The following is a 26,914-nucleotide window of genomic DNA, read 5'->3' on the forward strand; positions in this document are numbered from 1 at the left end:
GTGAGAACTGACTAGAAAGAATTATTAACCTGTTTTCTTTTGGGGTTGGGGGAGTGATAAGAGGAGGTAAAAAGATTCATCCACACCTTTTTTGTCATCTCTTTTAAAGACAAATTTTATGAATGGCCACTATCAAGTAAGTTATTAGTTGAAAAGAAATAATTCTTCCACCTTGAAAATTATACTTGTAACTTCAGTATTTTATTTTAGTTCTCCATCTGATCTCTGACTTCAGTAAGGGTGTTTCTCTTTAGGGCATCTTCTTACCTCACAATGTCTTAATCTCAACCCTTGCATTTCTTGATTTTTCATTGTTTGCTGTTCTAAGCCATCTTTGTCCAATTTGTAATTTGTTTCCTTTTCAGATACACAGAAACAAATGACTTATCTCACAGGCCTCAGCACAACCTGTCCCTTCCCCTCCTCCCCCTCTATTTCCCCCCCTCGTCAACAGAAGAGATGGAGGCTGAATCCAAGTCTTTACTGTCCCTGGTGACCTTCCCTGAGCAAGTTGAAGGCCACACCAGTATACTAAGATCATCCCCAAATTCAGTAACAGGGCATCAGTGCTCTTCCTCCACTATCATCAGTTAGCTTCATTAAGCTGGCTCATGATTACAAGCAAGAAGCTGAAGAAACCCGAGATACCGTTCAGCAATGATTTAACTGCAGCACAAAACAGGATTCACCAGTTTGGGAGCTGCAGTACACAGATGAGGTAGCTAGAAAGCTTCATGATCACAGGTTGTGTCTAAAATTCACGTGCCTTCATAGAAAACTAAGTTCCAACCCGCTGTCATGAATACATATTGATGGCTGAAGTGCCAATGCTTTCAAAATCCATCACAGTCTGTAACACCTTCTATCTTGCCTCACAATTTTGAAGCCACAAGGCTTGACCCAGCTGCGTTCCAGAACATTTTTAAGTCACCCCAAAATGTTTGAAAGAAAACAAACCAGCAGGTGAGCTAATGAAAGAGATGGCTTATTGAAGTTTCTTTTTATTTGGTCACTGTTAAGAACATAACCTTGCATACTTAACAGTAAGTTTCACACTCTCACAACACTCTTGAATTAGTTTAACAGGAACAACAACTCTGAAATTAATACTGTCCTTTCCCTAAGATTAGATATAAAAAGCATCTGAACTCCACATAGACTTGAGGTACAAAAACCTAAGAGCATTTTGGAGACAGTGACAGCACTCAAGTCAGAGAGTCCCAAGGATCTTTGCTTCTACTAGCTAGATTTCAGTCAGACAATTTGAAAGCAGAAGTCTAAAGCTTGAGTTAAGAGCATTATATTTAGGATATGTACCAGCAAACCAAAACAACATCCGATGCAGCCCTTACTTTCAGCTCTTGACATAGATAAGATTTATTTTGATACAAGTCTGAATTCGGTTCAAGCAGGCTTAATCGCTAAATCCCAACCTTGAACCTGTTTCAGGATTAGGACTAAAGTATCATCTGCAGGTGGTTTTACACAAAGCACTCCTTTTCCTCACTCTGTATTCCAGCTCCTGACAAAGTTATCAACATGAAACATCACAATCCTACTAGAGAGGCAGGACTGAGAGGATCCATCACAAAAAACCTCACTGTTCTAGGAAAGGTTGGATAGTTGGTAGCAGCATGGCAGAGGTTAAGACAGTTAACAGCTGGGATGCATTTTATTCTGTGACAGAAGAATGTCCTTTTCCAGATATATTAGCAAAGGAGACTGCACTGCGTATAAATTCTGTGACAAACAGCTCAAAACAGTCATATGCATTAAATAAACATCTCATGATTCATCATCTGAAGGCAACAGGCATACATTTACTACACTGTAATGTCTTCCAAAGCCCTGTAAGCATTTGTGCTTCGTTAGTATCAAACATACAGTGCATTTGAGAAAATAGCAACTACAACTTTATTAGTAACAGCAACATTAAGTGGAAGTCACATTGATACATCTCTAATATGGTCTAAATACTGTGTGGGAGTGAAAGAAAACAAAAAGAGCAGAGGAATAAGCAAGCTATTTCATTGTAGGAGAAATATTTATACGAAAGCTACAATACACACAGCTTACTTCAAAGTTGCCTTACACCTCAAGATGCCCTAGCCTCAAAGGAGAGAAAATAGGTCATTCTCTCAGCTGGTTTCAAGGAAGACACAGCCCCACCAGTTCAGCATTTCCCTCTCCTCTTATGGTTTGCCTGCAAACACTTAGAGCCAGTTCAGGGATTGATTGAAGACATTTGTGTGCAATTGCCAATATTTACACTAACAGCAATGAGGTCATCTGTTCTGTTTTTGCAAGAACTGGCTTAACTCTTGGTTTTGTAGCACTGAATCTGTTCTTTACAGTTCAGTCAAGCCCATATGCAACATTTGCTGTGCTTTGTCATTTGACTACAGCCACCCAGTCACAGCTGTCAAAGTGAGGTGTTCCTTGGACTCCAAATGTGAACTGAGAGCAAATTTCATAAAGCTCAGAAAAACATGCAAAAACCTTATTACACTTCCCATGTTTCAAGATATGACCCAAAACATAACGCCTTCTTCCACTACGTTTTTGGGAAAGTTGCATGCAAATGAGCCCATTTCTCCACTTCCATGCTTGCACCAAAGAATGCAGGAAATAAAATACATCGTACAATTGAAATATCCATTTACATATGAATTAGCTGAAGTTTTAGAAGTCAATTAAGTATATGGTTTAAAGCCATGGTACTACATGACTACTAAAAAGAAATCTCACTATAATTAAATGCAATTCCTGAAACAGAAATAAGGTGAGGCACTTTCAACTTAATCAAGGTAACTGTTTTAAAAAATTATAATCTCAAAGCTTTATTCAAAGAGTGGCTACATTATTCATTAAACACTATCTAAGAAATCAAGTCACTCTCCTGGCAACCTAGAAAAGTCTGCAAGACAGAACAGAACAAATTTCTGTAAGGAGTCTTTAAACAGTTAAGGCAAGTAAGAGAAACGGGTGGGAGGAACCAATCCCTAAAATTCACACTTGGCTATGCTTACTTCCATATTTCCCCAAGCACAAAAGAACTTCTTTGCTTCTTCTATTCTCTATTTATAGGACTCAGATGGATCATTTAAGTATTTCCCCTCTTTAGACAATTGTGAGCTTGGGCAATTTTATTTATTAGAGCAAAATCTGAGGTAATCATAATACACAGCAATAGCTTATGGACTAAAATACTCTAACTGCATTACTAAATTCCCCTAGCCCTGCTTGCAGTGCTACAGCCAGCTCCAAGCCAAGTCTACACCACTTCGGCCAACTGGCCACACTGTCTTAAAATGGATGTGGAACTGCAATACCACCTCAGGAGGTGAGTATACTTAGGTATCTCTGCTTTATTCAGCTGACAATTTCAGGGAAACTGTTACAAACGTCATACTGTCTAAACCACTAATTCTCTTTAAGTTTGGCTAAAACTCACCTAAGAGGTTCAAAACTCACTGGGAGGGGCAAGAAGTGTAGAGATGAGTAACATCACTATAAACACACTTCCCCTTGGGAAGCAGTCTTTACAAAGATCACATATGGCATTCATAGAATGACCCAGCAAAGAGCTCTTCAGGAAAAACAGGATGCTATGCCAAAAAAATCAACAGCAATTAAACAAAAGTCACAGTCTGCAATACCAATGGAAAATAGATGTTAGGTCAAATTCAGTACAGCAAGAAAAAAAAAAAAAAAGCTGTTTTCATTTTCCTGATCCTACCTTCATTTTCTGTTGCAACAATTTTTAAGTCAGCACCACTTTCCACTTACTGATTCCCCCCATATTTTCAGACACTGTCTACATTGTGTACTTTCTGAGATACAGCCTTTCATTACAGGCCACGCAGTTAGAGGCTTTCATCTCGAGTCTTAATGACTGCATCTTCCTCCTCACTGCACCCTCAGCAATCCCATCTTGTCCATTTGCCCAGAATGATGGTGTCAAGACAGTTTTCCGGAGTCAGCAGACTTGCCAAAAGCAGAGAGCGCGAAGTAGCCCTACCCTTTCTCTAGTACATAATATGTGATCTACTTACTTTCACTGAGGAAGCCCTTCCGCACTTACCTCTGCCCTCCTTATTTCTCAGACATTTTTCCAAGCGAACTGTACAGCTTTATGGTTCATTTGTGAAAGTTGCCTCAGACATGCACATAGAAGAGAAATTCCCACAAGTTACTGGTTAAGTCTCTTCATGATTCTCCTTCAAATTCTCCCTTAACCTACTTCTGCACAGCACCTACTAAAACACAATGTATCAACAGGTGGCATGTTGTGACCCTACTGCTTTTCATACTAACCAATCTTATTCTACTCATCTCCATGTGCCCTGCAAACACCTTGGGCAGATCTGCTTAAAGAGCTCCTGGAAAGCATCCAGAGGATTGGCAACTTAATCAAGCTTTTTGGGAGTACATTTGTCCCACCAAAAGGAATTTTAGCATCATTCCTCCTATCATGGTGGATCATCACCATATGTCTCCGAACTTAATTATGAGATGCCTGGGATGCCAGGCACTAGTACTGAAGAACATACAGTCCAAGTTAAACAAAACAGCATCTCAGCTGCTCAGTAATGCTGTGATAGGAGCTGAGGTGCTCATGTACTCTCTGCGCTACCATCATACTGCTTATGAAGCACAAGGTCCAGCTTGCCTTTTTTTTTTTTTTAAAAACAGAAAAAAGTCAGAGTATCCAATTAGGACATTTTTGTTTTCAATTGCTCTTTCTTACCAAACTTCAAAAAAATATTATCCACTTCTGTGGACTCTTCCTCTCCAGAGAAACACAGAGGAGAGTCTGTGTAGTCTGGAGAGCTATAAGCCATTAGCAGCAGTGAATGAGTTAATAGACAGGGTTAAGGATTTAGAACTTTGCAACGGATCTTAACAAAAAGAGCCTGGCCAGTTTTCTTTTAAATGAGAAGTGGTTGCTGGGATTTCTAATCTTTATTGATATGCAGCTATGGAAGTGTACAATACCAGGTAACATTAGGAGGCCAGAATGGCTTATTAAGCACAATTACCTAGCAAGCAATCTAAATCCTGGAAAGAACTCAAGGGAAAGTGCCCACAGAAAGTTTCTGCTAATTGTAAGATAGAGAGCAGATAAAGACCTAAAATTATCCAAAATATAAAGCATTAATGAGTCCAGACATCCAAAACATAACATTTAAATTTAAAAACAATTACATAAGTAAAATATATCAAAAAAGAAAGCAAAAGTTTTTTTTTAATAAGCAAATTGAAAAGCCACATTAGACATCAATGTCCAAATTGCCCACATGCTTCTAAGCATCTCTATCAAAAAGAAGGCATCCATTCCTCTAAAGAAGGTATTAGGCATTAGCAGTCCTGGGGAACAGTTCAGCATTCTGTGGTTTGGACATCTTTAGCACAGTTGTATATCAAGTTTTCTTGATTTTTCTGTACAAAACAGAGTACAATAGAGTTTTACATTATATGCATATAATGCAGGCCAGTTTAAAAAAGCAAAACAAAAAACCAGAACTGTGCAAGTCCTTGGAACATCTGTGTTACTGAAGAGGTGACAATAAAGGCCTACAGTTTCAACAGCAACTTATTTAAGTTTATTCACATAGCACATGTTTCTACGTGTTTCATATGTTCAAGGGGCTCTAATTTCCAGAAAGTGCTGAGGCCTCAAGCTCTGCAACTTCAAACACCTCAAATGGTGTAGCCCAAAACAGATGTACTCCAGTGACTCAAAATTTTGATCTTATTTGCTAAGATACCCATTTTCTGTTCTTATTTTGCTTAAGGTTTTCACTGCATATTTTTCATTCTAAGGGCAAACAATCTTTGTGTTAATTATTTTTTTGTTAATAATTTTATTTTAGATGAGCGAACGTCAAGTTTTCCAAGGAACCCCTGGCAATTTAGTCATCTAAAGAACCCTCCTCCTGCTTTCTTCTCTCCTCCTCATCTCAGTTATAGAAACAGCTTCTAGTATCACCATCCCTCCTCACAAAATGATTGCATTGTAACAAAGTCCAATATGCAAAGAACGGTTCTGGAAACACTAGTTTAAGTCTTCATGATCTTCTCCCTTCTCCTTTTCTTCTTCCTTTCTTCTACAGTGTAAACAATGCAGGCATTGGCATGGACAGAGCTGAGCAACCTCCACAACAGCAGAATAAGGGAATATAATAATTGAAAACATATCCTGCAGCTTGATAGATGTACAGACAACACATGCAGTTGTTATGATTAACTTTAGTATAAAGTCTATTGTATACTATACAGGGAATGTATCAGGATGGTTACAATAATTTAACGGTTATCTGCTAGAAACTAAGTACGGCAAATTGGGCGTTGTAACAGAATTTGCAATGGCAGTTCTTTGCATTTCACGATCCTGCCTCCCCATGTATCCATATCCATTCAAAACCAGGAGAACTGGATTGCTCAAACCTTCATTTTAGAGTGGAATGTTCTTGCATAAGTAGTAAGTCATGCATGTAAAGGCATCCCAGGCTGAAGTCCTTTGAAAGGTACTACTATTCAGAAACAGCCATGTTCTGTAAAGATGCAGTTGCACATCTCTGAAGAGAAGGCACTGGAAGAGGCAGGATTGCAAGGCAGCGGCCTTCCACTGGGAATGGGAAGATCCCAGATTGTCCCTGAGCCCCTAGAAGACACTTTCAGCTCTGCTGTCTACAAGCTAGTGTGACTGTTCGCTAACTCTTGCTCAGATTTTGGCCAACACACAGCTCATGCTAAGGCCTGATGTATGCTGGAAGCAGCGCTATCAGGTCAAAGCAAGGGCAACACATAGGCAGGACACAGTGGCCAGAAAGAGCCAAAGGTCATTACGCAGCCATTATCATCTGCAGCTTGCTGTCTCCCGCAGCCATAATCATTGCATACCGGTTGTCTGGTAGTTTCTTCAGAATCTGTTAACTTGTGGAAACAGTATAGACCAAACTTCCAAGCTGGAAGGTTTTGAAGCAGATCCAACAGCAGCTGGACTGCTGAAGCTTTTGTGCTTTCCAGTGTGATACAGGGGACACCTACACCATGACGGAGGAGGAAGGATGAGCACTCTCACCATCAGCTAGGTAACTATTTTGCTCATAAGTGCACTAGTTACGAGTTGCAAGTTATAAATTAGAGAACTTGTGAGTTAGAAACCTCATGAATTAAGTCATGAATTAGTGAATTCATGTGTTAGACTAGTCTGCACAAAGGGGACTGAACCCTTGTTTATTGTGTGTGTTTGTTTTCTTTCCTAATGAGCTAATAAAAGTTTATTTTACAGAGTATGTTGTCCTATAAATTTGAGGGATCCAAATGGACAGTGACAGCTACAGTGATACTGATAAGAAAAGAACAAGCTCTTCACAATGTTGCAATCACAAAGTTTTGATTGGTTTCCTCCTTTTGAAGCAATATAGTTCAGCAATATTTTGAAAAGAAAGGATTAAACCTGCTCTCAATAGAAGAAATCCAGTCCCCTGACCTAAAGATCACAGTAAGGTCACTGTTAATGCATTTTCACCATAACCTGAATTTGAGTGCAATTCCCTACTCAACATATTGACCAGCCTAAACTTTCACCTGCAACTGCTACTATCATTGCCTGAGAATTCATCTGTGCATACGCAACCAGCACAGTCAATAGTAGCAGTTTGGATTTCTTTGTAAAATGAAATCATGTTGCACATGGATTGCAAGAAAAGTACAATCAAAACTTTCAGCTCGTATTTTCCTTCCCAGCCAATCTCTGCCTGGAGAGGAAGCAGTTTGTTTTCACTGCAATATCTGCATCCTTTGTAGGTGGTCAAGTCTGTTGTCCTCCTGGGGGAATAGAGAAAAATGCTATGCACGAAAACTTATGAGTTTCCAACCCTCTATGTGGGAGTTGTCCGCAGAAGAGAAAGCCTTTAATTAAAAACAACTTCGGAGCTGAGGTCCTGCTTGTTCAGCTATCTGCAGTCATTTCACTTACAAAAGCTCACTGGGATCCTAGATACGTTTAGGCTGAACTAACCAAACTTGAGAGCTTTCAGTGTTAGTAATATACTTTCTTTCTTTAGTAGTGCTTTAATACTAGGGGTATCCAGAGATGGAATATACTACCTCCAAGCTATTTCTGAAATCTTTGCTTTCACAAAGTTAAAGCACATTGAATTATGGCATAAAGCTATGCTCATACAATCTCATGCCTTTTACTGAAGAAATAAAAAAAAAAAAACAGAGAACAGTATCACTTTATCTGAATTCCACTGCTAGGGCTGGGGTCATGCTGTTTCCATGTGCAAACACCATGTGGTATATCCTGCACTTTGCTGACAAGAAGCAATCTAATACTAGGCTTCTGAATCCTAAACAAACAATATTGTAATCCACTGTCAGCTGCACAATAACTGCTGCACTCTGTCAAAACATACTTTTAAGGATCAACATGCTATGAAAACCTGCAGGAAAAAAGAACAGATACTAGCCCTGCCCGAGTTGTAATACTTTATTCCACATGCTATCACCCCTCAAATATTATGCTTGCAGAAATGCAAAAGCAAACGGGGGTATGAGTTCTTACCTTCACAGCAGAATGAATACATTGCTGCATGAGCACTTTGAAGAATATTATTTAGAATAACAGTGTCAGAACAGAGATCTGAGCACCATGGTTTCAGGCTTGAAACCAAACTCCAGCTGATAGTACTTCAACTTCCAGGATAGACAAGAAAGCTTTATAAATCAGTATTTAAGACAGCAATAAATGACATTGACTGGAAGCAACTCTACAGGGTTATGTTGTCTGGTAAAGACAGACCAAGAGCAAGACTTCCTTACAGGTATGCCAGACACTGCTACATTCTTTCTGGACTCCAGGAATGGACTTCATAAAACCTGCAGTGCCAGGGCTCCCTACTCAGTGTAGCAAAAGGACAGAGGTAAATATTCAGGGACAGCCACCAAGTGTCAGTGTGCCCAAACCCCCCCAGGAGACAGATGCACCTCCAAACACATCTCTTGCATTCAGGCTCTTCAGTCAGGCTGGGTGAGGAGGGGGAGCTGTGCTATGCAAAACATTCACAGCTCAAAGTCCTCAGGAATTCTAGTACTGAATTCTTTCCTTTGGATTTGAATACTAGACTCCGGGACGAGGAAGGAAGACACTATACACAGTAGCTCAGAGCATTTATTCCTGAGGCAGGAGAGCAGGGTTCTAGACTCATCTTTGAAGGGCCTCTAAACCCATCTTTCACTTTCAGGTAAGTGTCTGTATTAGATGAGGGCATGTATCATTCCTCTTGCTGTTATGAAGCCAAAAAAACAACGTACATGAGAGAGCAGAAAAAGCAAGAGGGATTTTAGCTCTATAAACCTGGCAATTAAAGGCATTCTTATGGTATGGAACAATTTTCAGTTCTTAATACTTCTTACACAGTTTGGATTAAAAAAAATTCCTTCATAGAAGTGAAAGGACACAGTCCTGGCAGCAAAGATGAGAACTCAGGAAGCTCACACCGTATGTTTCCCAAAGCACAGAGAAAAGTGTGCATCACAGTCTCCAGTACAGTACCACCGGGTGAATATTAGATTAACTTTCAGAGGGCGAAACACAAAAGATATCCTTTTAAACAGTCTAAAAAACCAACAGTGACTAAAACCAGGATCAGATGTATATCCCTGAATGAGTTATTCAACTGTAGAAAAAAAAAATTGAAGTTAAACTTTCATGAAAAAAACCTCAATCATTTAGTTTTCTGAAAGCATTAACCCAAGGGAGGAAAGAAAGCCTGAAAACAGACACACCTTCACACTACACAATAAACTGAAACTTAATTCACCGATAATCTCTTAGATTTTCAGTATTTTAATGAAACACAGGGACAGCAAATTGAAGAAAGCACACTCCAAAGCAAAACAGTGTATCAGTTTCATTTTAGGACATGCTTTGGACAAGCGCTGGATCATCTAGTCCAGTCCCAGAAGTTCTCTCCATCCTAAATTGTTCTATGATTCTTATTGCCTATCAATGCATAATGGCAGGTTAATACAAACAAATGCATATTAAGCGGGGAGTTAAGCAGTCAGGGCTTAGCTTACCTGAAGCAACTTCTAAGTCGTGGATCAAGTAAGACTGACTGTTCAAATGAATTAGCACCAGAAACTGTTACTAAGTTCTGATCTCAGCATCCAGGGAGCAGTCAGAACAGTTAAACCTTCTGTCCTGTTATGCTAACAGATAACCATAAGGATTTCTTGCTTCTGCTGACTCTTCTCCTTGTCATGTTGCAAGATGAGAGGAAATGTAGATTGCAGTACAATATAATTGGTAGATAATGTTCAGGCTCCTTTTTTTTTTTTTTGTTTAAAAAACTTGCTTGCAGAGGTCAAGCTGCCCTTCAAGTATTTTATGAAACAGGACTTTGCCTTGAAGCCCAACCCTAGTTATCTAATCTAGGGTTAGTTTTAACCTTGAAGTTGTCTCTGTCAGACAGAAGCGCCAAGGATGTTGCCTTGGCCCAACCACAGTGGTAGAAAGCACTTGTTTTCTGAAATGGAGGCAGTCTACCACAGAACAATGTTACAATTCCCCCTAAAACTTTTGAAATAGTCCAGCATGAAGAAATTTTCATTAACACAGAGTTTATGAGATCTGCACAAAACTTTCTTAACCTACTTAGGTCCTGTAGCATTAGTGCCAGCTCACTGCAAGAACATGTGGGAAGAGACTAAAATTGCACCAGTGAAGGTATAGACTGAATGTCGGGCTCGGAGATCCTTAAATTGTCCTAGGGCAATACCTGTGTAGAGACTACAGGAAATCTCTTGCAGAGGTCAATCTGAAGTCTCAATATTTAGCCAGCATTGGCACTCAAAAAAACCCCAAACCCCACACTCCAAATCCCCTGCATGACTCCTGAGAGAACATAAAAATCAGCTAACAGGCCGTAATGACAGGTATTTGCTCACTGTAGCAAGAGAAAGCTGAAGAAAATGCTAAACACTAAACCACAGCGTAAAGCCCAATTAAAAATCGGAAACCTTAATTCAATTCAAATCCAGTCCAGCATAAATCACTGCTAATGGAGCTTATCATCGAAAACTGTCAAGCAGGCACAACCTTCCTCTCTTAATAGAGAAATCAATCCAAGTAGGCCAAATGTCAGATGTCAGCTAGCACGGAGTGCAGGATAAAGTATTGAGACATAAAAGTTTTGTTAAATAGTGAAGTGGATGTATTGAAAACCAAACAAAACTTCTAAGGGAACACTGCGGCGCTCAAATCCTTTAACTTAAAATTAGGGAATTCAGCATCAGAACCACTTGCCCAAGCTTATCAAGACATACATACAGCTCAACCTCCAGTTTACCTCTGTGGTTTCATACAGAAAAGCAGATGGCAGTTTTAGAAACGCTCTTTAGGAGGAAACTATTGCTACTTTACTTTTATTAAAAAAAAAAAAATCGCACCATCTTGTACATTCCTACGAGCCTTCAAATGAGTGGATACCACATCCATTTGACTAGTATGGACTTCATCTCATTATTCCTAAATTTCTATGCAAACTTAGCAGGTAGTGTTGCTGGTACACCTAGGAAAAGGTTATGCTATTATAATGTATGCACATGCTTTTATACCCATTTTATATCCCTGCAAAGGGGTCTACTGCAGCTCAAGAGCGTATTTTACCAATGCTATGCATATCTCAGATCTGAGATAAGGAAATAAAAGTGATGGATTCCATTTTAGAATCTTTAACAGAATAGACTTTACATGTCACAGTAAAAAGAGAATCTAAACCACTTGTGATAGACTATGACATACAGGTCCCTTTGCATGTTATTTTAAAATCTCCAGTTTTCTTTACCTGTAAAGCACTTCTATAACATGTTACTGGCACTGAGATAGCAAAGAGAAGTTGGTGATTTAAGTAATTCGGTAGGTACTTTTGACACATCTCCCAGGAAAGTAAAGGCATTTGAGATTCCACTGTAAAACTGCATTACCACCTATATTTTCTAGATAAAGTTCTCTTTTCAATTCAGCCATAGATTTTGCATCAACTACATGTAAAGTAAGATTTATATACCCACTATGGAATTGAAAATGGAAAGTTTAATGTTACTTACAGAAATCTATATTTTCTCCCATCTCAGACCACATAAACTATGAGATTGAAACTACTGCTACTTACAAGTTATTTTTCTAGGGGTTCCCTGCATTTACATTTAAGTTTTGTATTTTGTAGAGCTATGCTTCAGTGAAGAAAATATGAGGTTCTTTAGCTATGAAGACAGCAAAGATTCACTCCCCACCCCTTACACCCTCCAAAAAACCCCAAGCCTCTAAAGAAACTCTTTAAGGGTATATTGAAGAGATTGAACTAGAGACTGTCTACACAATACACTGCTGATGTCCTTTTCCTTTGTTTCCTTCTAATAAAACCACTGTACTTTTTGCTACAAGGTTAGTCTTTAAGATACAAAATAAACAAGGAAGAAGGGCAATTCCTCTTCCTCACCAAATTCTGAAGTAGATTTCAATGCCAAGATGTAAAATAGTCTTAAATCTTGCCAAAAAGCTTTCATTATACATATTCATCAGAAGCTAGGTTAGCAGCACTACTTCTAGTATTTTGGTTTAGCCATTACTGTGTTGAGAGAAGTGTTTTAAGACATTTTGTTTGGAAGGTAGAGAGTACTAACTCCCCCCAGGACCCCAGCATGCTAAGGTGGGAGAACAGAGCATTCCAACCAGCATCCAGAATGCTCTGAAGACCAGGGATAGCATGGATATTCAAAATGGATATTAGGAAAAACTTCCTTTCTAGGAGGGTAGGGCAGCCCTGAAACAGGCTAGCCAGGCTGGCTGTGAAAACTTCCACCCCCATAGGTTTTCAAGACATGGCCAGACCAAATCCACAGCTGACTTTATACTGTGTTGGTGATCGTTCTGTTTAAGCAGAATGTTGGACTACCTGACCTCCCAAGGACCCTTCCAGCCAATACTCCCCATGATTATGTGAAAGAGGTTGAGAAAAGTATATATAGGGGAGAGGGAATTATATAGGTTGCATGTTCTGAACAGTAGGCCGATTTATGACTTTATCTGACAAGGACTCCCACATTGTGTTGTTTTCCAGAATCAACAAATGAATTATGCAAACCCTTCTGAAAATCTCTGATAACATGACATTTGGCAAAGATACTTCTCATGTGGCTGAAACAACCCTGTTAACACGCACATAAAGCATGTAAAGATACCTAACAAATTTGCAAAAGCATTTTTGTCACATCTTAGTTTGAGAGTCTGTGCTACCATGTACATTTATTTGTACCTCCAGTTTGCACTGTCCACGCATATGTGAAATCAGGAGCCGAGCTAGACCATGCACAGCCATATTGACCAGCAAATCATAGCGATAAATGCATCACTACCATATGGCATGGCAGAAAGTAGCCTACACATGCTTTAGACATGGACTGCCAGATTGCTTTCAGCAACAGAGAGGTACAAGCAGTGCTTCACCTTAATACGACTCACATACTAAAGTCAAGAAAATCATACAAGTTTACTGACAGAGCGAGTAGAGAACTAAGCCAACACCACAAGTTAAAAAGAGATATATTTTAATATATCTCACAGTTCTTGCATTCACTCGTATGCCATGACTTATTTCAAAAAAAGGGCTGGAGAGTGCAGTTGCGTGGAAGGGAGGAGACGCACAGGCCACACATGCTGCACAGGGTGCTTAGAGCCAGCTGGGAAACAAGGCACTGCCATACCACTCCCCAGCCCCAAAACTGACCAACTCCCATTTTTCCAAGACATCTGCTCTGAAAAAAAAAAAAACCAAAAAAAACCCATTATCATCACTGGTTACACTGAAATGCCAAGGACATTAATTGCTACATTAAGTTGCTTGACTAAAGCCTTCGTTTCTATATGTAAAATTCTAGCAAGCTTCTTTTGTCTATTCTAGATTATAATTGCAAATACTTGAAAATGGTAACTAAGCTTCATCCTTACAAGACCCTCAGTAGAATAACACATTTCAGCTTCCTGACTGTGCACCTACTTCAGATGTAAGTCTCCTGATGTTTATATAATTAAGTGACCAGAACCAATCAGCAAAACAATTTATTTGTTTGTGTTACAGGAAGCACACTAACAGCATTTTCTCTTCAAGTACTATTAGAGCTATCTGACCCTGTCTGAGCCTCTCGAAATCAAGTGCATTTCTGAAGTCTTACATTTCTAAACCAAGTTAAAAACGTACAGAAGACCATTATTTTCAGAGGGAAAAAAAAATCCACACCTATCCGCAAATGAATATCACTGTACAGTCACTCTTCTCCCCATTTACTGAAAACCCTGTTTGAGCAGTCATTAATTATCTGTTTTCCTGTTTGGAGAGATCAGGGTTCTAAGAACATCTGAATAACATAACTTTTTCCAGCATGGGGAAGAAGAGTGGGCATACACACAGTAGCTATGTTTTTAGTTAATCTCTTTTTACCTTTTACATCAAAAAGTTTGCAACAGCAAACTACTGGTGATATATATTATGATACTAAATTAGTGTAAGAGTATTGAAGTTTGTACTTTACAAGTAAGATTCCTGGATATGGTAAGAGAAGGCACATTGCCAATCTTTACTGCATAATCTATGAAGATCATCATGGTTTACAAGATCTTACTTTCCACTCATGAACACAAAGAGAACCAGAAGCCTAAAGAGGCTCAAACGCATGTTTCGCTTCATACATACTAGTAGATTCACAGGAAAATTAAGCATACACATAATGCCCTTTGAGAGCAAGGATCTGACTACAAACATCTTTAAAAATATGACCTTTCTCCAAATCAGAAGTGAAATGAAGTTATAAACCCCCTAAACTATATTCTGACTTCAGATCGAGTACTTGTGCTAAAACTACACAGTTTTACTTGGTGAAATACTGTAACTGCACAAGTACATATACCAGTTCCTTGCCAACACCCTGGTTTAAGAGATCTTTATCAAAAATAATTTAAAAAAAAAAACAACAACCCATGAGATAAGGTTCTCCTATACCCCAAGAAATTGGGCTAATCATCAGGCTACAGGATTTTGAGGAAAACCATTCCAGACTCCCTTTAATTTTGTGTGCACAACTAAGGTGTTCCCTGCAACAGGGACTTTGAACCCCAGGAATTTCCCAGAGATACAGCCCTCAAGAGACAGCAGCTAGCTTTCTCAGTGTACCAAACCAAGAAGATTCAGCTTAGGAAATCCTGTTCAAATGCCTTCTGGCAAGGGAGAGGCTTGAACCTTATTCAGAAGTGTGCTCGCCACTGACCTGTTAAACAAAAATATAAATGTAATGAATTCTGGCAGTCTAACCCTTTGCTTCCCTTCCTTCCTGATAATCCAAATTGATGGGAAAGCCTGGGGACGGAACAAAAAGATGAAAAGTTTGATTTTGCTCAAAAAAAAGGGGGGGGTGTGTTTAAAAAAATCCTTAATTTTTAATTTTTCTGTTTTGAAAAAAGACTTTGCTGGTGAACTGAAAAAGACCACTCAAAATAATAATTCTCTCACCCAGCACAAAGAAACACACATAACCACAGAACAGTTGTTTTTAGAAGAAATCTGGAATCTTAACCTCTTGGTTTTGTTTGAAAGCACATGGGCTTTCAGGTTTTGGGTTTTTTTTTTTTGTGAAGAAACAAAGCCTTGCTATGGAATTCAAAAGGATGCTTTGTCCAAAACATAATAAACCTGTTACAAGTGACAGGTGCCAGCCTCGGCCAGCTCTGTAACGAGCTGTGTGGTTCTACAGCTTCCTAGAGAAGCTTTAAGACTTTAATTAGAAGCCTTCTCAGACCCAGGAAAGGTTATACAAAAGAAGTCTGAAAGTGCTTTTAAAAGTACAAAGCTAGACTTAAAGAGTGAAGATAGGCACCCACGTTTCTCTTCCCATTTAGTGACGAGTGATCTGAATATTAACTTGAAGGTATTTGTGAGATTTTTGCAGGTTTGACAAACAATATAGACTTTAAATTTGACTCCATTTAGCTGCCATTTTTTCTTCCTCACTTCAAGATATCAATTACTAAAGCATGTTTCCTTAACGACTAAAATTCAAAAGGTAAACTTTTATTTCTTTAAAACCTAGAAATTCTCATTTTTAAACATTGTGAAGCTATCCTTTGTAGGAAGCAGTCTACAGAACTGCGAAACCTTCATGGAAGACAGAAAGAAGATGGTATCAGAATGACATGCCTCCAAAAAGCAGAGTTTCTTTCCTGCTAGAGAAGTTATTAACATGCATTGCAATTACTGCAAAAATCAATACTATCTTTGCAGGTTGGGTAAACTAGATTTTTAGTTGCTGCTATGCAAACACCAAGCGGAAAAACTTTGAGCTGTTGTTAGAAGTTGGGTAATATGCCCATATTTTTTCCTCTCAAATGTTTAATGACTGTGTATGATTAAACACCCATCCGGTGAGGTCTTCTACATCTTGCTACTACAAATAATAGAATATTGCAGAATTCTCTAGTGATCAATACATTAATAAAAAACAAATTATGACCTCTAAAAGGTCAGTCAGGCTACCTTAACATTTAAAGTTGGAGTCCACAGGAAATGCATGACCCCATTCTTTTCACTGCTCTACAGAAAAAGCCAACCCAGCAAGTGCAGCAGTGAGAGGATGCAAACCTTACCAAGGCTCAATGAAATCATGAGGAAAAGTATGAAATGGTTTGCCTACAACATCAAGGGCTTGGACACGGCAAACCACGTCCCAAGTAGAAAAGAATGAATCAAATATTGTTGAAACAGAAAAGCTAGGCTTTCCTGTCTCTTCACATAAGTGGCACTCCTACATGCCACTCTCCCCGTCATTTATTATCAATACTTCTGCCCTTGTTTCCAGACGTACTGTCTCCGCTTCAGATACATTCCATTTTCAGTTTACCCTCAGTTGGCAAGAAAACAATGAATCCCAAGTTTGAAAAACCACTGGCAGAATTACTATTTTTTTTTTTTTTAAACATAAGACCAGCATATTGCCTCAGAAACATAGTCATGGTATTCGACTTTAAATACATTCCAGAAACTTGAAGTACAGGTGCTGCAAACATAAACAAACTATTTAGATCTGGATATAAGATCTGAGTTTTATGTAAGGACAGATTTACACAGGACAATGAGAAAGGGACAGAAAAGAAGCCTTAGATGAGAAAGCAAGAAGCTACATGTAATAAAAAACGTGAACAAGCGAGGAAAAGGAAAGAAACAGATGCACACATCACGGTATCTTCAACTTCAGCTGTGCTATCCCACCAGTCTGAACAAGTGCAAGGTCATTAAAGAGCTGCAAGACAGATAGCAAGGGAACAAGAGGTACATTGTGCAGCGTTCAACTCCGGAGTGGGGAATGGAGAGACAGAAGAGATGAAAAGCATTTCTTGTAATCCAAAGAATGCAGCAAAATCAAGGATCCCAGTGATAACATTGTCAAAGCAATCTCATTTTTTCTGTACTGACTCAATCCAAAAGACAGGATGAGAAAGGTGTATACACAGCAAAACGTGCAAGAGAAGCAATGAAAATGCAAGAGGCAGCACGTTCCCTTTGAGATTATTTCTCACATCAAGCAGAACTTCCTCGCCTGTCAGAGAAACTCTCCCTGAACCACAGATCCTTTTAGAGAGCCCCCCTGGGAACCTTTCCCATCTCTTCATTCCTTTCAGTAGATCCTAGCAGCAAAGACTGGGACGGTGGGGTGGAAATCACAGCAAGATCAATGCATGACATATTTCCCGATTCATGACCTAGGACATTCAGATGAAAAAAATTCCACCCTGCATACAAGGCAGAAGTATTGTTCTGGAAGGGAGCACACACAGATTTTTTTTTTTTAGTCCAGCCAGTAGCAGAAGTATCTCTTAGCTCAGAAGGGTCAAAGACACCTGCTTCATGCACAACACAAGCCACAAAACACTCCAGCAGTTACTCACATTTGGAGGATACAAATGAAGTCTCAGTGCTCAAACACCAACAAAGTCTGGCTTTGTTGCTTATTAAGCTTGCCAGAGAATGTAATATCTCCCTTTCTGTGTGCGGAAACCACACAGAGTGGATAACCAGGTAGAAAACTTTTGCAGGTCATGCAAATGGAAGGGGAAAGGCTGTTCAAGAAAGCAGTACTATACACTAGGCTCCTGACCCAGTAAGGAATCACCACTCAAAAAAAAAAAGTAGCAGCACAGTACTAGTGAAAGCCTCTGAAGTGACTCTCAAACAAAGGTTTTGTCAATTGTATTTAAGACTTTCCACAAATTAAATCAATATAGAGAGCCATTAGACCCACACTGAACTTTAAAGAAAAAATGAGCTTACAATTCTCAAGCAGGCCAATTTTTGTCCACGTTTCATATTTAAGTTATGGAAGAAGAAAAACATTTCTCAAAGAAAGTTACTCCTCTATTTTGAAATCAAATGACTGAAATTCCAATTTATCAATTGAAGAAAGTTTCATGAAGAAGTATAAGGGTCCTGGACCACCTACTATTCACAAAAACAACCCTTGTCCTGAACTACTACTTTTCAAAGCTGTAGAGACAATTCCAAAAGAATCTACAACACCCAAAGATTGCAACAGGAGGCATACTGGGCCAAGACCAAGTGTCCATCCAGCCCTGTAAATCTGTCTCCAACAGGGTTTCATCACTCTAAGCAGCTCACTGATACTGACCTTACATGGACGATCTTTGAAGCCCCTGACAGGAAAATCCATCACCCTTGAGGGTGACTAAGATTTTTCACCATCTGGTGATACAAACCACATTTATTCTGACTAGCAGCAGATTACCTTTGCTAACAAACAGTTCAAAGGCAATTGCAACTGTGACTATGACATTCAAAAGGGAACAGTTTGCACCACTACAAAGTCTCAGCACAAGAAAGAGAGCTGTCCTACATGACTTGCATGAAGAAACAGCAGAAGTGAGAAGGGTAGTGCCCCTCTGGAGGAACACAGGGCAGGACCTGAAACCTTGACCAATACTGCTGTGGAAAAGATTGAGACCTTGCCTCAGCAAGCCAGAAGACAAGAAATATATTGGACATTGAAATTCCTAACCCATAAAAATAAAAGGAACAAGGAGTCATAGCGAATGCCTAGGGAAGAACAAAAAGGCTGCAAGAATACTTTGTAGTTCTCCTGAATGGCCTGTTGGCTTCCAACTGGACTCACAGGCGTGAGTACAGCTCCAGGACTCACAGGCATGAGCTGTATTTAGTAGCCTCAACTGGATTCCTCTTCCACTCTTCAGTCTCCACAGCTTCGTGGCAAGGAGTTCCACAGATCTAATTCTTGTGGTATGAAGAATTATCTGCTGACTGTTTGTTCTGAACTAGGTTTCTATTAGCTTCATTTGATGTCCACCGGTTCTTGTGCTGCCAGAGTGAATAAAGTAAGTCCTGTTTGCCTTCATCTCGTTCATGATTTTGGAGGGTTCCCTCCTACAGCAAGCTGTTTTTCTTTTGGACTGAAAAGTCCTAGCTTACTAAATTGCTCATGTCTCTCACCATCCATATGACCCTCTTCTAAGCATTTTTCATTTCTACTGCCTTCTCTCTGAGATAAGGGAACCAGACTGCAAAGACTACCCAAAATGTGTGGGAACCACAGATGTATATATTGGTATAATGTTGCTTTTCTTCTGTCATTTTATTTATTGATTGACACTGAATAAAAGTGGATTTTAATTTTTTTTTCAAGTACAAAAATCTATTATGACTCCATGATTTCAGCTGAGAAAAAGTTTTTAATAAACCACATACTACAAGCTGACCCTTTCTCTTGTGCCCCAAAATAGGCAGCAAACTGAAGTCACGTAATAATAACAACAAATTAGTGATGCGTATGAGGAAATAAATTGGTTTATTCAAAACAAGCAAAGGTAAATAAGTAACTCTCCCCATGTGAGGATGGGCAAGTACCATCTTGATGAATTTTCAGCAGGCACATACCTCCTGTTCTCATACAATCAAATCATTCAAAGAGCATAACTCACATGGCTCATTTAAAAGTGACAAATAAAGGAGTGACACTCTAGTCACCTGGCAGCTAGCCACAGACTTGCTCCACTGAAAGGAATTTACTCAAATAATAGTCACATCAAATACTTAAATATTTTAACTTGGCAGAAGAAAACCTGACTCAATGCCACCACATTCTCAGTTTCCTGGAGTTACAGATTAACATACATACATATATATATATGCACTCTGGCTAAACACCACCTGGGAAAAGTAAGAGACCAGTGTCTTTATGAATTCTGCATGCTGTATGAGTCAACAGGACTATCTTCATTGCTGGTACTACTCCACCATACAGAATCATCATATTCTTTAGCAAGAATATGTTGCATCCATTATGGGCAGCAATTAACACTCTGGAAATGTCTGCTTTAGAAATTATTAACTGCTTTATATTGAAGAGATACATAACATGCCTAGAATATGACACTGAAAATACTTCAATGAATAACCAAAAAGACCTCCCAAATACAGGACAACTTAATACAGTGTCAGTTTCTAAAGCCAGACTGAGACAAAACAGCATTTTTAATGCTGTATATACATACATATGCATACACACACAGATATGTGATACACTTCAACAAAGCTTCTACCTAATATATAGACTGCATTTTATATACATGTACATATATTTCTACTAGTGAACATTCTACACTATATTAAGGACAATGAAAGTAAATACTTTCAGTCATGCAGTATTAACTGCTTATAGTTACAGGGCTGGAAGAACCACCAATAATGGTGTGCTTCAGACTTCCCTCTAGTAAGAAAAAGCTTCTGTACCTTTATGCTTGCCTGTACTCCAGATACACAGAACTTAAACATGAGACAAACTATCATTTTGGCAAATAACCAAACTCTTTTATTCTATTTAGTTATATTGGTCCCTCACCTGTTTCAATTATCAATGGAATACTACTACAAAATATTATATTTGAAATAAGAGTTGTAGAATGATATTCTACACATAAAAAAGCTGGAGGTGTGATTGGTATAGAAGTTACCACTTAAAAGCTGACATATGTACATGAGACAAATTAGCTTTTAGTAAGGCCTGTAAATGGTGACAAGCCAGAGAAGAAACTACATTCTGCTCACAGACTCCAACACACATTAGCAGAGTGATTTTCCCCCACTTGCTTCACCAGCTTCACTTACACCATAAAAGAGGACTCAAAAAAAAAAATCAAAGCAATATGAAAATTAATACCAATGCGTAATCTGCCAATGTATATTTTTATATCATTGAATTCTAAGTTCTGGTATTTCTACAAAACTTATCACATTGTCAGGAAAAGTATTATCTACTACTCTCTTCTTTCCTGACATCTTTTCTGGATTTTTGGCAACATCTGACTTGCCAAGCCAAGGACATCTCCTTATATCCAGCATTGTGTTTTAAATGTACACTCACATTAAGAATGGGAAACAGTTGGACTGCAGGGCTGTTGGGGGTGGAGGTGTTTTATACAGTCACAGTACTTCTCCTGCAGAACTTCTATCTGAAGAAAAAACCCGAAATGTCCCCCTCCCCAAATAAAGTCAAGAACTCTATCAAACCAAAGGGGATCGGGGCCCTCTGCTCAGAGCACATTTACAGCACAGTCCAAGAGGCAGCTGCAGCCTGCAATCCCCAAACCCATGTGCAGCCACAGTTGCTTGCCTGACCTATAAGTCACCTACCAGCTGTTGCTGGCACTGAGAGCTGCTGCCCAAGACTACCTGACAACTAGATGAGCCAGGGACAAGGGTCTCCTCTCATTCAGGGCACACTCCCCAGCGACAGGTTAGCCTTGGGTCTCCCTCTTACACAGCTGGAGGGGCCATATACATGGGCATCACATCACCACAGGAGAGATAAACCTGGCAGGGCCACTACAGGTCTGCTCTGGAACACAACTGTTTTGAGAAAACAGATGGTGGGTGCACAGAGCAGGGGAGCTGGGAGCTTGCTCAGATTTCTAACCTTAGGAAGAAAGGGGGAGCGATGAATATATATTCTTGAAGTTCTTTAAGCTTTAGAGTTCTTGGCATGCTTTATGTGCAAGTACTTCCAGAAGTGAAAAGAAAAACTCTTATTTGAAGTTTTTTGGTCATAACTTCTTACCTGCAGATGAAGACAGACAGAGATGCCTGCTTATGCAGTGGGCCTAGCGCAATCTGCTACTCCAGGCACAGGCCGTCAACTCTGCTGACAAGGTCAGTTGCTAGAAGAAAAAATTGAAATGTTGTTATACACTAGTGAAACTACCTTGTTGAGGGTAAAGTCCTATTCCCCCTCCTCCCTTTAATGTTGTGGAAAAACAGTGTTCACCTAACACCTACAGATATAGATATATAATAGCTTGCTACATACAAGTAGTATTTTATTTTTTAAAAGTTACTTCAAAAGAAATGTGGAATATTGCACTTAACTTGCTACTTCTTATACCTGGTGTGACATTTCCCTGCTATAAATAACTAAGTGTGGTAAACAACATTTCAACAGCTTTCCAGACCATTAGGAAAAACTAGGCACTGTATTAGGTAGTCACGAGCATCTACCACAACTAAGTTTTAAATATAGGAGATTATTTCACAATCATCTTTCCTAATTTTCTTTTTAAGGAAAATAATCCTCAAACTGGAGGTGTTCCAGACGTAAAAACCTCCAAGTACTCTCCAACTGCATACCCTGACTCCCTTGCAGTAGTGAATCATGGCCAATGCATGCATAAGAAGTCAAACAAACTAGGCAAAGGGTAACAAATCCCAAACTGCTGATTAAGACTAACATTAATCAGCTTGGAAGGGATGCTTACTACAATGATGTTTAACAGCATCATTGTAACAGACTTACAAACATTGCCTAATACTATGTCATAGCCAAGGAGAACATGTGAGAAGTGGTTATTTTTAAACCTTCACCATCAAAGACTTTCTGAATAATCTTTTAAAGCAACATACTTATGTATAACACTAAATGGGAACTTTACAGCTTGACAGAAGCATAGAAGAATAGATCTAAATCAGGAAGACTTTCCTCTGATCTTTTAGCATCCCCTCTTCCACCATTGTCAGCCACTGAATTTTGTCCAAGACAAACTGTTTTTCTCCTAGTAGCTGTCAGAGCTATATGAAAAGATTCAATAAGCACCAACTCCAGCGTAAGCATGTCATAAGGGTCCAGAAAACAACAAAAATCTCTTAAAGATCTGGAAAGAAAGGACTGGCCTGTTGTAAAATACTCGACCACATGCACTATGCATCAAAGCCCTATAAGAGTAATTACTTCTCTCATTATGGCCAAAAACTTCAAAATAGGACATTCAGGAGCTCCAGAGATCTGAGGCACACATCAAATTGCTTTCACCACCACCAGCTGAATATGTAGCTTTCATTGACAAACCAATATTCATTAAATTCCCAAGTTGTCAGAATGTTTTTCTGAAGGGATGTTTTGTGCTTTCCTCTCTGTGGACCCACTAACAATTACTAATGGTTCACATGAGCCTTTTACTTTAGCTCTGAAATGACCATAACCAGTTTTTGGTGAGTTTATGCCTCTCAGCTGAGAGGGTTTAACTTCATACAACGAAAAAGTGCTTGTTAAACATCCTTAATGTATTTGCCTGCAGTTACATTACAGAACATTGCTTTAGATTCTCTACTTAGGTTTATTCACCACATAGTCATAACTAGAGTCAAACAGTCATAAATAATGCTGAACATTCATTTAACCCACCACATCAGGTTAAATCACCAGTGCTTGAGCCCCAGTTACTTATCAATCCCCATACACACATGCTAGATTAGGAAAATGCATCTGGTTGTAGGATACGGATGGTGACTCAGTTAATTCAGAGATGTATATGCTTGAATTTTCCTGGGGAAAGGAAGGGTAGAGAGGAGAGAAATACCATTTCACCCCACACTATGAGAGCTCAGCTTCAAGATGCTAAAGTTGTCTTCACCTATTGCAAACTGATCAACTGCCAAGATACAAGTAGCAAACATTTCAGTTACTGTTCCTTGTTAACTACTCCAGAATACTTTACAGCACAGGCCATGAATAGTGGATTTTTAACCTGAGAATGGAGTAGCTGTGATGCTGATCCAGCAGTAGGGACCGACACTTCCACTCAAACAGAGCCGCATTATCTTTAGCTCTATTGAAGCACTAAAGCTCTTCTCAGACCACTTTGCAAACTGAGTGGGAAGAAGTAAGGATAAGAGCCACATTCTGTCCTTAGGGACCCCTATTAAATCAGATTCTCAACATCAGCCACTTCCTCTTTGTTTTCCTCAAGCCATATGGCTTCCTGACAAAATCTGTACAAACAATAAATCCATTAATCAAGCCACTGTTGGAGGAAAAGGCTTCTCCCCCCTCCTTCTCTTCATCAATCCAGACATTTTAATAGAGATATTGTATTTTATGGAAGTCCCAAGGAAAATACTAAAGCCTTCTTTGTTCTCACACTGCAGCCCTGTAGACTGGAGCCCCAATTCCAGTACATACTTGTAGAAGGAGATCCTGACATATTAAAAGGCAAAAAGATACAGGAATAGAGAGAAGTCAGTCAAGCCAACAAGAAAGGGGTCCAGCCTTATTGAATCTGTTATAGGGATACAGTATAAGTTGCTGCCTAGGCTCCCTAGCATACTGTGTGAAGAAACAAAATAACAAAAACTAGGTAGAATAAGAGAGGCAGTAGACGTCACTTCTATCCCTGTAAGACTCTGAGGAGATGCACACATGCAAATGCCAGAAGCAGGCCACAAGCAGCTGACGGGAAGAACTTCTTTTAAGAGATGCCACAATAAAGGACTTCCCCAGAGGCCAGATTTCTTAGCAAGGTGAACCCAGATGAGCAATTCCACGTAACAGGCTACAAAATCTGTTTGGTGTCTCCAACATGGTAAAATCATGCAGGTGATCATGCGATCCCGAGATCATGAGGAAATGAACACTGCATATGCAAGAACTCTATGGTAGTAAGGAAGCATAAAAAGAATAAGATTTCTAGCTCTTGTAGGTGGGAAACTCCCATTCTTGCAGGTGGGAAGATGCCCCTCTCTTGTGGGAGAGCGGAGAAGAGAATTAAAAACAAACCTAAGCAGGCTCATTGCTTCACCAAACCAAACCAACCAGAGACTCTGCTCAGCTTCAGTTCTGCTGCTCTGTGCCAGCGGGCACACACGTATGCCAGCTTCACGCTGCTGCAGGGTAAAAATCTGCTCATAAAGAATATATATACACTGTTGGGCAAGCACATACAGAAAAAGTGAACATGTGGTAAACATTCCCTTTCTTCCTATTTGATCGATAGGCTCAAAGAGGGTACAAGGCTGAGAATTCAAGAGCACAGAAAATATGACAGAGGAAACAAACACCTAATTTTCTTTGCTTGCAACATCTTTTGAAGAGACCCTTCTTGTACTCTCAGATGTTGCTTTGAGACGTGGTGTCTGTTATCCCTGTCTATCTCAAGCAACTACTTGCATCACACCTTGGAGCCTACCCAGCAGAGAAGAAAGGGGATTCCTAGTGATGATGGAAGAAGGGAGAACCAAAGATTCATCATCTGATTATATGATGGCATTACCAACAACAGCAAACTGAACAAGGTTGACATGCCAGTCACCACTTTAGAGACTAGACTTCTTTGACTAAACTTTTATTACTCAATAGTCTGCAGCGCAGAAGGATTGAGAAGAACAAGAAATTACTTTCAAACTCAGATGGTCTCTTTCAGTCACACATTTCTAAAGCAACTGTGACCCTTCCACTCATGTGGAAGGAAAAAAGGATTGGCATGGTAACAAATCCTTTTACCTTAAATCATGTTTTATTTTCTTCACAGTTGTTCTATAGCTTATTGGATGACCCAAACTATGTCCCAATTCATGTGAACCAAAGTAATCCTCTGTTGAAATGAAGTTCAGGAGAAACATGAAGCAGTTTATGACACTGAAAAAGACCTTGTGGAGAAAAAGCATTAAAAAAGGAATGAAGTTGGTTTTTCAATAGTTGGTGTTTTTTTGGGGTGTTTTTTTTGTGGGTTTTTTTGTTTTGTTTTGTTGTTTGTTTGTTGTTTTTTTTTTTTAAACACAGGAAAGCAGCATCCTTGATTACAAGCAGGAAGTCTTTAAAATGAAAGCCCTTTCTGTCTTTGTTGAAGCTAAGTAGCAATTAGCTGTAAAGAAAAAAATATGGAAAGAGGAATCTCAAAAGATTGAGTCATTATCTCCAAGGAGAGACATTTGTAGTTTTAACAAGGTCAGAATGTTTTGGTCAGTTCTTTGGGGTAATGGGAGATACACGATGTTAGCTTATGTTTCTATCAAGGTAACAACAATTCTAGAAGACCACAGACATCACATGGAGCCTACTGCTATGAATTATTAGCCTTGAGGTCAATCTAAAAAGATACACCATCATGCCCAAATTACAGATTGATTTGTAAATGCCTTGATGTAGTGGTGAAAGGTATGTTTGTTTTGAACAGAGTAGTGAGGAAGATGAGGTGCTGCGAGCTAGGGAGCCCTTCCACCACATCTGGATCAGATGGTACCAAATATCTTATCATTGTTAATCAAAAGTCAGCCTTCAGCAGCTATATAACAACTTACGTAAAAATACATCTAGGATTGGTGTATGGCTCCTAGCAAGAAAAAAGCTTCCCTGTGACAAATCAGCTAGTGCAAGCAGCATCCTTGCTTGAAGTCTCATTAAAAAGCCTGTAGTATGAAGGTCTGCAGGTGCAAGATGGTGTCTTCATATCAAATGTCAAAATGGAATATAAGAAAGGTTGAGAAGAAAATTTAGGGGT

General features: G+C 39.3%; 1 protein-coding gene across 1 annotated transcript in view; it reads right to left on the reverse strand.

Annotated features, from left to right (window-relative positions):
- Positions 1 to 26,914, reverse strand: part of RASSF8 (Ras association domain family member 8) — a 97,082-nt gene that overhangs the window by 32,630 nt on the left and 37,538 nt on the right. Inside the window, exon 2 of the mRNA XM_082309125.1 lies at positions 22,207 to 22,306. The gene's annotated coding sequence lies outside the window, so the exon portion shown is untranslated. The remainder of the gene's footprint in view (positions 1 to 22,206; positions 22,307 to 26,914) is intronic.

This window comes from Platalea leucorodia (genome assembly GCF_965183815.1).
Source record: "Platalea leucorodia genome assembly, chromosome: 4".
Classification (NCBI taxonomy): domain Eukaryota; kingdom Metazoa; phylum Chordata; class Aves; order Pelecaniformes; family Threskiornithidae; genus Platalea; species Platalea leucorodia.